The following is a 14908-nucleotide window of genomic DNA, read 5'->3' as shown; positions in this document are numbered from 1 at the left end:
AAGGGGTGGAAAAAAGAATTGGAGCAATCGTCATGTACTGCAAGCATGCATTAATAAAAATCAAGATTAAAGGGCTGGGGATTTAGCTCAGTGGTTCTGCCGCCTGCCTCGCAAGTGCAAGGTCCTGGGTTTGATCCCCAGTACCCCCCCCCCCCAAAATCAAGATTAAAAGATAAAGTAAAAAAAAAAAATTACTCTCACCATTCAAAGAGGTACATATTTTATGTACTGTTATGGATAATACATTTTTTCCCTCTGGAATTTAAAGAGAAAACCAAAGTAGTCAGGTTAAGCTAGATTCTGCCGAGGTAACAACCCAGTTGAAGACAGCAGAACTTGTTTCTCGCTCTCATATCATGTCCACTGGAGCAGAGGGGAGACTTCTTTGGTGTTCTCTTTATTTAAGACCCCAGCTTAAGAGGGCAGCCACCACCACTGTCCTGTACCATGCCCAAATGCCAAGGATGGGCTCACCGCCGGGCTCTTCCGGCTTCTTCCTGGAGGAGACACAGGGCTCTGCTGCTCACATGTCATTGGCCAGTGCAAGGCACGGGGCGGCACCCAATGAAAGCGGGCAGGGAAGTGCAAGCTTATTATGAGGTGGGAAGGAAAACTGGAAATATTTAAGGCCAAGCTCGTGGATTCCTGAAGGAATGGTGCAAGTCCAAGACTAACTTCACTAAGTCAAAACATCAACATCTGACTGTCCCAGAGAATAGGTCTCTTTGTTTGATTCCAAACTCCAAGATCTGAGAACCTGTGATTAACTCCAGGCAGTAACAATCACCTCTGCTAAAAATTGATAAGAACTCCTTGGATAAAATAAAAGATAATCGACTGCAGATTTGCAGTAACAATGACAATTACAGGAACAATAGCTACACTTCTTGGATAATTACTATAATTCAAGCACCACGCTAAATAAATATTTTACGTATATAATTTTCTCCAATTTGTGAAGTAGGTATCATTATTATTATTTCCCATTTTATAGATGAGGAAACAGGCACAGAAAGTTAAAGTCACTTGTGATTCTGACTCCAAACCAATGTCCTTTAACTACTTTGCTCTCCTGTGTATTATACCTTAGAATATTACTTGTCTACACTACTATATTTTAGTATTATTTTAAGACATAATAAAAGAAAGATTGGATCTGTTTTTTCTTCTTTTGCCTAGGAATTCTCACCTTTTCTTAAATTTGTCCTATTTTAATTTAAAAGGCCTTAGAACTGTTCAATATCAACTTTTTTTAAAGGAAGAAATGATAAAACTCTTAGTGAAATGGTTTAATACCCTTATGTGGCATATTCCCAAATACAACCAACATTCATGAGGTTTTAAAAAATGGCAAAGAATCAATTCATTTCTCAAAAAAAAATTGAAAATGACAATGAGATTTTTCTTCTCTTGATTAAGTTTTTTTCACATTTTTTTCTTGATGGTTCTACAGAGATCAGATAAATACCCTTCTTACACAGAGCTCTGTTGGCAAAGCCTACAAATTAACTTTACTTTCTTGTTTAAAAATGCAAATGTAAGAGTAGGAGGCACACAGTCATTTATGACAGAAAAGTACTCCTACCATTAATGCTTAGTCTGCAATGATGAAAATGCACAGAAATACACCTTAGAGATGAGCAGTCAAAACACTATAATGACAGGAATTCCACTGAAATCTCCCTTTTTTACTATTGTTGTTTCATGTATCGCCTCTGAAATATAATATCAGAGGAGAAGTAGGCAGCATGGGAAAGTACAATACTAATGGCCCTGCATGCATCGCTTCTGGAGGTGGAAAGTGGAAACCTATTATCTAAATAATGCATAATCAGAAATCCCAGAGATTATTCATCCCTCCCTTACAGGTGCTGTAATCAACAAAATAGATGCCTCTCCAGAGAAAACAGGTTTTCATGTGAGTCTGACAGACTTTAGTCACAGGATCCTTGGTCTCTGGGAGCTCATTACTCAGCCCAAGGTGGATTTTATTTAGATCAAATTGACTTAAATGACCAGTCAGGAAGACTCAAATTTAATTATATATATTCTTTTACATTACTGAAATGCAGGGCTGGTTGTCTAAATTAAATGCTGTCCCTACTGCTTTTTTAGGAGCTGATGTATTTCCTTCTAGAATATTCTATTTGGAAGGTTATTCTTCACATTGTCTCAATTCAGCCTCCTGTGTTTTCCTCCTGAATTCTTTCTCCATCCTACCTCAATCATCACTACCAAGAAAACAAGTTGTGTGTGTGTGTGTGTGTGTGTGTGTGTGAGAGAGAGAGAGAGAGAGAGAGAGAGAGAGAGAGAGAGAGAGGGAGAGGGAGACAGGGACATTGAGGTTCTTTTAAAGGGAAATGCTGCATGGGAACTATTCAATTCAAACCTGTGTGGTCTTGGTAAAGCCTTTTTAGTCTTGGTATCTTTACTTGTAAAGTAAGAATAGTAATAATAGAGGCGAACTCTATTGGCTGCCTATGCAGTGCCATCTAACCCTCCTTTCTTGTTAATAAAACCAGACTTTCTCCTGGGGTCCAGGGACCAGGTTGTTCAGAGAAGCTGGGTGCTCCACTGCCTTAGGAGGAAGCTTAAATGACCAAGCACAGTGGATCCATTTACCTGGTCACTAATACATAAGGCATGTGAGTTGGGGAGGGAATTCTGCTGGAGAGAGCTGTTCTGTCCCCTTAAAAAAAAGTTGTAAGAGAAGAATTTAGGCTCTTTACTGTGGTTGTAGATACTGAAATCTATCTGCCCTTCTGAAACTGTAGTCATCTTCTCAACATAGCCAAGGCAGCTGGCCTAACAGTAAATCTGCTGAGCATGCCATAATGGCAGGAAGGAAAGAATTCAGGTTACTAACAACATTGTCCAACTGCTAAAAAACTAACTTTGAAAGTGCCCTCCCTTAAGGTCTTGAGATAAATTTCCTATTGTTTAAACTAAGTCAGTAGGAGATTTTCTTTTTCTTTTCTTCTTACCAGCAGCCAAAAGTAATCTGGTAGAAAATTATTGTTCTCGCCTGAGAGGATTATTTTAAAAACTCATTGGAAACAATAATGTACATGGAGTACTCAGCACAAATTGAATTCTCAGAAATGCTGGTTCCCAACTTAACTTTTAAAACTTGCTAATCTTCAAACACGAGTGAGCACTTTACTCTGGTTTGAATGAGGCCTCTGTGAGGTTTTCTCTGGTTCCCACAAACAGAATTAAGGGCAGAAATAATTGCTTTCTTTTCTCTACTCATCTATGACATAATACCAATTACCTAAAGTTATTGTTTTCTGGGTTTTTTTCCTTTTTTCTAAGGCTATTTTAAACAATAAGAATGGTATTTAATTCAGACAACAAGACCCATAGAGCAGATTGTAGTGTAGGAAATACACACACACACACACACACACACACACATTTTTTAAACAGAGTAGTCTTCCTGATTGTGTAAATCAATTTTATCTACATAAAATCTAACCCACATGAATTACACAAAAGAATGGCTACCTAGTTTAATTGAAAATCCACCTTCTATAGAGGAAAACATATTTTCTAAATTATTGTACACGTGATTAAAAAGGGTGAATGTTTAATTTTTTTAAAATTTACAATAAAATATACATTGCAATTGATCCCCCTTCAGATACTCTTCTCACTTTGAACACACTCATCCCATCATTCTTGCCACTTTCTGAAGCAGTTCTGGGAGTGCTCTTTCATGAGGGTCTTTAGTTGCACTGTCTGGCTGCCTCAGTGTTCTGAACTGATACAAAATGTTTACTTTTCATGGTCATTTTAACTTTGGGGAAAGAGCCAGAAGTCACAGATCTGATGAATAAGGTGGTAAGGACATATGGTAAGGCCTCTAGGAGCCGCCTTTCCACTGGATGACACTCAGCAACAGCATTCACTGTATTTTTTTATCGCACCTATAGAGATACTCACAGAAGAGCTCTTACAGAACTGCTTCAGAAAGTGGTAGCAATGATGGGATAAATGTGGTTGAAATGGGGGGGAATATTATGAGGGGGGTTCGTGGCAATATGTTGTATTAGAATTCATTTCTTAAATTTAATTGATCAGTGTATTTTTCGATCAGTCCATGTATGTGCAGAAGGTCACATTTCCTCTGAATTTTATTTCATACTTACCTCAGAAATGCATGTGTACCTCCTGCATGGAAATAACCCCCAGCCCAGTTCATGTACTTGTGGCTGACTCCTCACCATCAGTTAGGTCTTATTAAGTCAAAGATCACCGTGTCAGAGAGGTCTTCAGGGATTACTGAGCAAAGCTGAAGTCCTCATTTACCCCCACCATCATATGCAGAGTCTTTATCATTCAGTCTGTTTCTATCCTAATCCACCACAGTGTTTGTCACTACCTGATATGTTCTTTTTGATTTTTTTTTTTTTTTGGTACCGGGGATCGAACTCAGGACCTTGAGCTTGTGAGGCAGGTGGTGGCATCACTGAGCTAAATCCCTAGCCCCCTGATATGTTCTTATATTGTAATTTTTTTCTGTTAAAGGGTTCCAATTCTGGCTGATTGTGACTGAGTCAGTCCAGGGTGAGGTTGGGATATAGACACTTTTTTAAAGTACCCTTCATGATTTCTATTGTGCAGCTACATCTAAAAATCACGAGTTTATGTGTTGAGTCTTTCTCAAAACTAGAATGTAAGTTCCAAGAGAACAAAGAACTGATGTTTGTTCTCTATTGTCTCCCTGGCATCTTGACCGGCATGTGGCATATTGCAGACATTTACTTCAGCCTTGTGGACAGACAGACTAGCTGAATTGTGATTATTTCTGTATTTGTTTGTTTTCTCCAGAACTCTGTGGGCTCCTACAGGGCAAGTAGTAGGTCTACCTCACACTGCATCCAAAAAAAACAAAAGTCAGTTGCCAGACATGGTGCGCATGGCTATGATCTCAGCACTCTGGAAGGCTGAGGCAGGAGGAAAACAACTTGGAACCCAGCTTCGACAACTTAGCAACTGAATGAAATCCTGTCTCAAGATGGAAAAAAAGGAAAAAGAAAAGAAAAGGTTGGAGACATGGCTCATTGTGAAGACTCTGCATTCAATTTCCAGTTCCCAGGGGAGGGTAGAGAGTTATTCAAGAAGTTCATTAAATAAGTGGGTGATAAACAAACTGCATGGTGTGCTATGAATTTGACAAAGATAAAGGTAAGACCAGATGTGGCTGCTGTCCTCAAAGAGATTGCCACATGTTAAAAAGAAGGAAAAAGGTTCAGGGATTTAGCTCAGTGGTTCCACCACCTGCCTTGAAAGCACAAGGTCCCAAGTTTGATCCCTGGTACCAAAAAAGAAGGAAGATGAAGGGAAAAAATGCATATATATATATATATATATATATATATATATATAGTAATGAAAGAACAGGAGATACAGAGAAGGCAAAGATTGTTTCTAATCAAGGAAAAAAAAGGAAAAAACACAAGAAGGCTTCACCGAAGAGGGGGCCATTAGAATTGAGCCCTACAGCAGGACCTGCTGGAGGTTATTTTAAACAATAGGAGGTTTGAGCTAAGACACTGGGTATCAACAGAGAAGAGCAGACATGTCAGAACCTATTTCCAATCACAGGGCAAAGGGTTCTACAACTTACTGCAACTCAGGATGCTTGGGGAGGAAAATGGTGGAACTGAGGAATAAGAAGGGGAGGTATTCGACATCATGGAATTAGGTAAGGAGCTGGTGTTGAGGAGTCCAAAAGGCACTGGTGGGCAGGATCCTGGCTGTGTGAATTTACCCTTTGGTGGACGGTCTGGTGATTGTGTGGACACGTTGCTGTTCAATCTTACAAGTAAATGAGTGGTCAGGTAGAGCATCAGTTAGGCCTGGCACACACAGCAATGACTGAAATCATAAGAAAAGATGTAGTGAAGGGTAAGGGAGAAATGAAGTGGCCAAACAACCCAATTTTGAGAATATAATTGAGGGAGTAGGTGCTGGAGGGAATGAAGAAGTTGTCCTTTTAAGAGGTAGGAAAAAAATAAGAGAATTAGTAGAGATTTATAAGTCAAGGGAAAGCATTGTTGGCAGGAGGTTTGTTTCCCTTATTTTTAATTAATTCCTGGTGCATGGAAAAATGAAGCATGTTTAAGGCAAAGAGGAAACAACCAATGAAGAGAAGAAACTAAATATGTAAGAAAGAGATAAAGTTATTGTCAGAACATAATCTGTTAGAAACTAAGCAGGAATAGGATGGAGAGTACGAGTAGAGGATTTGCTGTTGAAGGAAAGCCTATGTTAATTTGACCTAGAAGGGAAGAAAAAGAAAATGAATAATGCAATGGTCTAGAAATTCCTGTCCCTGAAAGTCATTTTGTTGGAATTTGATCTGCAGGGTTATATAGGAAGGTGGGGCCTCTGGGGATTGTGATTAGGTCATAAATGAGATCGGTGCCCTTATAAAGGAGATCCTAGGGGGCTAGCTAGTCCTTCAGGCATAAAGACACACAGTAGGCACCATCTATGAGGAACAGGCCTTCATCAAACATCTAATCTTCTGGGATCTTGATCTTGAACTGTGAGAAATAAGTTCCAGTCTGGGGTGATTTGTTATAGCAGTCTGAATGGACTAAAACAAATGAAAATAGAGAACTCTTGAAGTGATGAGAAGGAAGTTGAGGAAGCATGCAATACATGGTTTCTTGGAAAATGAGAAGGTGAGATCATCTGTAGTGCACAAAAGAAGCAGGGACTGGGGTGGAACTGTTTTCAGGAGAGTGGGGAAGAGTGGAAAGTGGGATTTCAAGCAGCAGCAATGGCCCTGCAGAATGGGTGATGGGTCTGGATTAGAGCCCATCAGCCAGTTCCCAGCCCCTCTCTACTATCTAAGTGCTGTCCACCTAAGTGAGGATCTGGGGGCCACCTGAACCCCAAAACCAGGCTAAATGGGGGACAAGGCAAAGCCAGGGGAAGGGAGGAGGGGACACGAGGCTGGTCTTTTACCACCTTTCCAGGAAGGGACCGACTGTTTATACATACGCACCAAGAGATAAAAGGACTGGTCCTGTCTTACCTCAAACTTCAGTACAGAGTGCTACCACTTCTAAGAAACATGTTTCCATAAAAATTTGGTAATTGAAGATTCTCTTTTTAAAGATTTAATGAAGACCTCTAGAGCTTATCTAAAGACTGACTTCCATTAAACAGAATTTGTTCTATTTAACATAAAGGGTTTTCAGGAACCACATATATTTCTACTACTCTTCCTGGAAAATTTAAACCTCTATTCCACTTTGTTATCTTTACACTGGAATAAATTTGGACACACAAACTCCATATTTAATAGGGTATTACATTTAAATTTACCGTCTTTTTTTCAAACAAAATAATTCAGTCTTACAAACAATTTTAAGAGTGACAAGGTTGGGCCGGGGATTTAGCTCAGTGGTTCCACCACCTGCTGCTCAAGTGCAAGGACCCGAGTTCGATCCCCGGTACCAAAAAAAAAAAGAAAAAGAGTGATAAGGTAAAAAGACTTCCTTTATCCATTTACCCTCTTATGGAAGGAAGGGAAACAGAGTGGGATTTGGGAGCTGAAGTAGTAATGAACTAGATGACCCTAAATTCCAGGTCTACTCCATTATCTACCATGAGGGGGTGAGAGAGGATGGGTCACCCCAGGTCATTTTCAGTTCCACCGTTTTAAAATGTCCCAGGCCAAGGACTAAGTCTTTTTATTTTATTTTTAATTCACAAATAATGATTGAATGTATTTATGGGGTATAATAGGATGTACATGTATATATTGTAGAATGAGCAAATCAGGTTAATTAACATATCTATTACTTTGGGGGCAAAGTGTGACTATGGCTCTGTAACTCTCTTCTCCCACCTGGGCCTAGTAAGGTGAGCTACCCAGTTGTCATAGTGATTGTAGAATTATAGATTTGCAAATTAAATACAATTGAGGATCATTACCTCCAAACTGCCATTACCCCAACACGGAGGCCCAGAGAGGATTCCAGAAAGTTAGCATCAGGAGCTCTTCAAACCCTGTGAGGCCAATGGCTGCCTCCCTACCACAAAGGTCAGATATTCTAGAGTCCCTCTTAGTCTTTACACCCAGCTCTCCTTGCAGGCACATCTTGGCTCACTGGTTTGGGAATTAGGAGTGAAATCTGTATTCCAAAGGTTATTATTATTATTATTTTTTTGGTACCAGGATCGAACTCGGGTCCTTGCGCTTACGCAGCAGGTGGCAAAACCACTGAGCTAAATCCCCGGCCCCCAAAGGTTATTTTTAAAAGTGAAGTTTGAATTAGAATTGGATTTTATTCACAGAAACTTTCTTAGAAACTCATTTCTTGTTCAATTACAGTAGCCCTTCCACATGGGTAATGCTCACCATTTTAAAAAAAAGAACAATTTAGTACTTTAGCTTTCCATTTTTTTCTGACTCTGTTATTAGGTGTTTTTTTTACATCCTGAGTACCTTCACTAATGAGTGAGATGGACCCGAAAGCCACTGAAGTAATAGCCTTCCAGTGACATTTTGGTGGTAGTCTGGTCCATGACTTTAGCAGCAAGGTCACTCGTGTGACTGTCCACAAGAAGGGCTGGAATTGTAAGATCAGGCTTTTGACATTACCAATTAGCAGGACCTAGGCATATTTTCTTACTTTTGCCTTTTGATTTTTCACCTTTTCAGAAAAGTACAAATTTGGGCAGGGATGGGGCATATACAGATAAAATACAAATATTATAATCATAATCCAATGACATAATGTTAAGAGATCCCACCATTTAAAAATATCTCCTCAAAAACAATTCGATTAGAAATCAGTGAAGGACTTGAATAGACATTTCTCCAAGAGGGGATATCAAGGACCAATAAGCACATGGAAATTCACTCAACATCACTAATCACTAAGAAAATGGAAGTCAGAGCACAATGAAAGACCACTTCCTATCCACGGGGATGGGTATTGTCCAAAACAAACAGAAAATAACAAATGCTGGTGAGATGTGGGAAAACTGCAACCCTTGCACACTGGTGGTAGAGATGTAAAATTGTGCCAACTGCTGTGCAGAATAGGATGGGAACCCCTCAGAAAGCAAACATAGAATTACCATATTCCAGAACTTTGGGATATCCAAAGAAGTTAAAAACAGGAACTCTAGCAGATATGTGTATATCTGTACTCACTGCAGCATTATTTATAATAACCAAAAAGTGGTCCAACTGCCTATCAAAGGATAAATGCATAAATAATGTGTGATACATGCAGACAATGGAATATTGTTCAGCCTTAGAAAAAAAAAAGAAGGAAAATCTGACACGTGCTACAACATGGACAAACTTTGAAAACAATCCCTGAAGTGAATTAAACCAGTCACAAAAGAATAACTACCGTATGATTCCACTTAGACAAGGTACTTGGTCAAATTCATAGAGACAAAGTGGAATGGTGTTTATCAGGGCCTTGGAGGTGAGAAGATGAAGGAGTTCCTGTTTCATAGGTACAGAGTTTCCATTTTGAAAGATTAAAAGAGTTCTTTGGTTGGATGGGGTGACTAACACAACAATGTGATTGTAATTAATACTATCAAACTGTCCACTTAATAATGATCAAAATGGGAAATTTTATGTTATGCATATTTTTTCACAATTGGCTGGGCATTTAGCTCAGTGGTTCCACCTCCTGCCTTGCAAGCGCCAGGTCCTGAGTTCGATCCCCAGTACCAAAAAAAAAAAAAGAAAGAAAAGAAAAAAAGAGTTAACCTCACAATAAAGTCTCCTCTACCCTTAGAGGCAAAGATCAAGAATATGCTAACTTTTCTTTAGGCCACCAAGGAAAGGGGAAAAGAAATGGCCCTTGAGTCTCTTTTATGTAGCAGGCAACTGCTTATCTATACACAAAAGCAAAAACCAAGCCAAAAAAAATGATGTACTACTGATCCTTCTTTACAATGAGCCAACTAAGGTTCATAAATTAATTAATGCACCGGGTCAAGTAGTAAGAAGCAGAGGTAGCAGTCAAAGCTGGATATGCCTGACTTGGAAGTCTGTGTTCTTTTAACTCCCTGGTGTTCTTTTCTTCTACCCACAGTAGTCTTTTGTGAGCAGGCTTTCTGCTTTGACTACAGAGCTTTTAGACTTAAAAGTTGGGTCTGCCTTCTGAAGTCTCCTAAAAAAGTCAGCCAAACAAGCACACCCGCTGCATGCCCACCATATGAGGGCCAGGGCTGGCCGCGAAATGATGGAATCACGTTCCCATTCAGCCACTGGCCATATGGTAGGGAGAAAGACACAATTAAAATTGCAGTTGACTCCCTCAAAAGCCACTGAATACTCTGAGCAATAGCATTATGTCTTTCAATATTCCATATGGTCAGAATAAGTGAAAATCGTCTCATTTTGTAACGTAGGAGCATATTCATCTTTCCTCTAAACATTCTACCATCACAGTTACTGATGTGCTATTACTATCTGCTTCAAGCTAGAATTTAACAATTAAGGAAATGTTTTGTGCTGTACAGAAAATAGGCACCTCTTAGTTGTTTTCAGAAAGATAGCAGGGGGCCCTCTTGACTCTACTGCACCTATTGGCCAAGGTTTTATTTTCTTACTCTTGTGTGAAACACACACAGAGGAGTAACGCACATTTTTTATACCTCCCCAAACAAAGCAGGGTGTTGGCACTGTCTAGTGACTACAGCCTGTACACGGATCAGTACCAAAGTCCAGCCCAGATTCCCAACGATCTACCTCATTCAATGCCATGCAGTTTGGTTATGGGCCTCTGTGACCCAGCCCAAGTCTCCTATCTGGGACGATTATCTTTACATATTTCACTGGAGGATGCAGAAGGAAATGAAACTGTGGAATCTGAGACATGCCTTGTTTTGCCCATAGCTTTGAATAAATTCAGTGAATCCTTCAGCTGGGCTCCATGGTTTCAGTACCAGTAGTACTTTTTCTCTTAGGGATGGTGCAGGTTTACTTTAATGAAAAGCCTCGTAAAAAATATAGACATTTTTCTTTAGTATCGATACAAGCTTCCTGTCTCTGAGAATGCTACTCGACAAATTTTAGCCAGCCAGATCAATATCATAAAGATGGTACAAAACAAAATAAAATGAAAACAACAACAACAACCAAAATCCCCCAACCCTATGCCCTTAATAACTGACAATGGGGACCATCCTGAAGGTATATGCCTTCTTAATTGGTATATTTGCTCTTTTAAAACTTGTATTTTAAGAATTTATGAGCAATCAACATAATGGCATTTTATTGCTTTTACTGCACTATAAGCAGTTTTCTTTCTTTCCTTTCTAAAATTATCTTCTTTCATTATTAAAACCCAAGAAAAATCCTTTTATCAATAACCATTATTTCTTAACCACACTTTTTGTTGAAGATACAAAGCTTAATTTTTTAAAAATCATGCTGCGGGAGGCTATTAAACAATTACTTCTTCATATCCTGCCAAAGGAAACCTCACAATCTCAGCTCTAATCCGTTAGACCTATTTATTGATCATTCATAAATATGAACAAGTCAGACTCTCATTAAGAGCACCCATTGCTCTGGAAATTAAACAATAATAATTCTGCCTGGATTGTACTACTCCGGTCTTTCTACAGCATATACAGGTAAGGAAACAGCCCAGTTCACTTTTCCATTTTGTCCCTAATGAAGTTAACATACACCTTGACTGAGGGATGAAATAAATCCACAACAACAGCCTATCCACGCAGACATCAGTTACCCTCCCTAGACTGCCACGCTCCTTGGAACAAGGATGCAACTTTAGGCTAAGACCTACTGGCAAATGGTAGCTGTTTCTGAGGTTTCCCTGAAGACAGCCACACTGAGCTGAGGGAGGAAGACACCGTTTTTCAAAGGTAAATACTGTCCCTCATGTATGCAATTCCAGTCTTTGTTTAAAAAAAGAAAAAAATCTCAGGACAAAAGGATTTAACCCCCCACCCCAAAAAAGCCAAATCACAGCCATTATGTTGCAAAGCAGAAGGCAGCAGCGTGGTAGGAAAGAAAGAGGGAATGCGCTTAACATTTTCCACCACTTACAACCCTCAGCAAGAGGACTGCGACGCTTGGGTGACCGGACCCCAGCTTCTCAGCTGCAGCTGATCTCAATTGAGCCCTGTTTTCCTCTTCCAGCAGAGCTAGGCAAACCGCTTCTCACATTCAGCCTGCTTTCCTGGTAAGTCACCAAAGCTAGGCACAGAGGAGGATTTTTGTTTTAAGAAAACGTGTCACAGATGTAACCAGCATTCTCCAAAGCTCTTCTAAAAGAGCCTATCCTAATTACCCCCCCCCCCCATCCTGAAGCAATGCACCCAGCTTTCGGTACAAATCTGCCCTAAAATAAAAAGAACCCACAGGCACTGGTCAACTTTTTCTCTCTCTCCCTCAATGAGAAAGGAGCAGCATGAAAACGTGTCCTTTACCTCGGCTCCCCGGCTTGGTCAGAAGAGAGCGGCTTCCCCTGGCAGAGCTGCTCTGGCTTGCAGCGAGCTCCAGCCCAGCAGTAGTAGGAGTCGCCCACAGAGCCGGCGGGCGGCGGCAGCGCTGTGTGTATGTGTAGCGGGCGGCTGCAGCCCAGGGACTAGTCCCCACCCAGCTTTGTCTTTAATCATAGTTCTTGGTACAGGAAGCAGCGCATCTCCCACTTCCTCCTCTTCTCGGTAGCTGCTAGCAGCATTCTTCGTTTTCCTCTCATTCCATGTCAGGGTTTACTCGTGTGCTTTTGCCTGCTCGGGGGTACTGAGGGTCATTTGACTGTCATCCTCTTGACCCCTTTGTTCCAGGTCCTTCTGATGCTGCCTGCCTGTGCCTTCCTTCCTCTTCTCATTCCTGCACCCTCCTTGACACCCAAGCTACCTTCTGAGCCTGAACTTGGTTTCTTGCTGCTCTTGTTACTGGTTCTACTATTATTTGTATTGGGTCTCTGGCCAGGCTCTGGCCCTGAGAGCCAACACCAGCCTCAACTGCACCCTCCGATTTACAAAGGTTCCTGCCTCCCTAGCTAGGAGCTTGCTGTTGGCAGCTTCTTGCTGCAGAGTTTTCCTCTGTGGCTGACAATCCAGTAGCTTCATTTCTCCAAGGTCCTGCTATCGCTCAGCTTTTACTTAATCCACATGCTCAGAAAAAGGCAGCTCTGGCAAGCATTTTTGTGGGTCATAGGAACCAAACCAAGTCCTGCAATCCAGAACATAATGCCAGCAGATTTGCTTAGATGGAAGGAAAGAGGTGATGGCGAAGGCTGTGGTTTCCCAGCCCAGAAATAGGACCCCCTCCCACATCCAGGTAGGACCCAGAGGACCCTGATGGCCCTCCAGTCCCTTCCTTCATTCTAGAAGGTAGCATCGACATGGAGAAGGGCAGAGCTAGCAGGCAGTCTGTCTGCTAGAGTGGGAGTCCAAGCTGTCATTCCTGACTTTATCAACCTGGGCAAATTATTGAACTTCCACATGCCTCAGTTTCTTCATCAGCGAAATGGAGATGACGAGGGTCATAGCCCACAGCAGAAATCTGAGGATTAAGACCGGACAGAGATGCTGAGAATAGTTCTGGGAACATAGGAAGTATTCAACACATTCTAGCTCTTATTATTTTTAGAGGAGGTTGAAACTCAGAGGTGGCAAGTGACTCGTGCAGTCAGTGGTCAAACCAGGATAAGTGTTTGGTTTTGCAATTCCCCATGGTTAGTATATCCACGATTTAGCCCTGAGCCTCTGGTCCATTATTCAACTTGTGAGTCATTTCCTCTAATACTAACAAGGTACTTTGGGGAAGCTAAGATTTTTAAAAAGGAATGGGAGCAAGGGGATCCTTGTTCTACAGATCAGGCAATGCTGTGGAGTTAAGAAACTCCTTTGGAATCAGAAGCTGACCTTCCCTGGCAGTAGAGCCCATTCCCAGGTCAACTTCCTGTGTCTAGTCCTTCCTTGACCCTCCAGGAAGTACACTGATAGGAAATGTGAGAAATCTAGGGCTGATGCAGGATAACTCACCCAGTGAGCCTTCCTAACACACCTTAGGGACCACAACACATTCTCTGGCAGGTACAGAATTTAATTTCAACAAAATGTTCTGAGACAGTCCCGGGATGAGCTTTGTTTTGATGTAATGTTCCATGAACAGAATTGGCTTATTTTTTTCCTAGAAATCGTTCATCAGTTAGGACCTGATGTCGTTTCACTAATATCTGAAAATTGCAAAATGGATTGTTTTAAGATGAAAACCAAGGAGCTACTTTTGAACCACCAGCAAATAGAATTATAGTATTGGAGGAAGATTTGGTAGAAATCCAACATAATGTGAGTTACCTCCCAATTACAAATCCTGGTGCCAAAGGTTACATGTAAATTTAAATATACATGATGCCAAATGTAAGAAAAAGGAGAAGCATGTTATTCATGGTTGGAAAGATTATGGAAACTGGAAACAAGTTTTGGTTAATTTTAGACCAATGGATTCTGGCAATAACTCTGGATTCGAATAGATTTTTTTAAAATAGCTCTCACACTTTCTCTCACTCATCAGAAAGTGGTTGGTACTTATCTTTAAACCTACACAGGAAAACCTCTTTCAAACCATAAAATCACCAGGAATTTGGCCTGCTGTCTTCTAATCTGTTCTTCCATCTCTGGTCATAAAACCCACACTAGGTTAATCTGGCCTTTCCTGGGAGGTGCCAACCAAACTCTCTTCTAAGCTAAAAACTAGGTTTTAAGTTTTTTCTCTTCCTGTCATTAACCTCTGCTTTCAATTCATCCTAATAACCTCTTTTTCAGGAGAGAAAAGTAAAGAGTAGAGGTGTAGATTGGCCAAGAGAGAAGATTAATCCAGTTTATAGCTCTTAATACACACATGGTAAGTACTAAGGCTGCAAAATGT

General features: G+C 40.7%; 1 protein-coding gene across 3 annotated transcripts in view; it reads right to left on the bottom strand.

Annotated features, from left to right (window-relative positions):
- Gng2 (G protein subunit gamma 2) overlaps positions 1-12953 on the bottom strand; it is a 103865-nt gene extending 90912 nt beyond the window's left edge. Inside the window, exon 1 of one of the 3 annotated variants that reach the window (XM_021262269.2) lies at positions 12457-12953. The gene's annotated coding sequence lies outside the window, so the exon portion shown is untranslated. Of the gene's footprint in view, positions 1-12073; positions 12094-12456 lie in introns of those variants that run through there. The other 2 variants (XM_004835539.4, XM_087208098.1) reach the window with 2 other exon arrangements.
- Between the last annotated feature and the right edge of the window lie 1955 nt (positions 12954-14908).

Source organism: Heterocephalus glaber, unplaced genomic scaffold (genome assembly GCF_053883595.1).
Source record: "Heterocephalus glaber isolate CG9 unplaced genomic scaffold, H.glaber_assembly_v1.0 deba00000901, whole genome shotgun sequence".
Classification (NCBI taxonomy): Eukaryota; Metazoa; Chordata; class Mammalia; order Rodentia; family Bathyergidae; genus Heterocephalus; species Heterocephalus glaber.
Note: the sequence above shows the minus strand (reverse complement) of the source record. Positions and strands in the feature narration are given on the sequence as shown.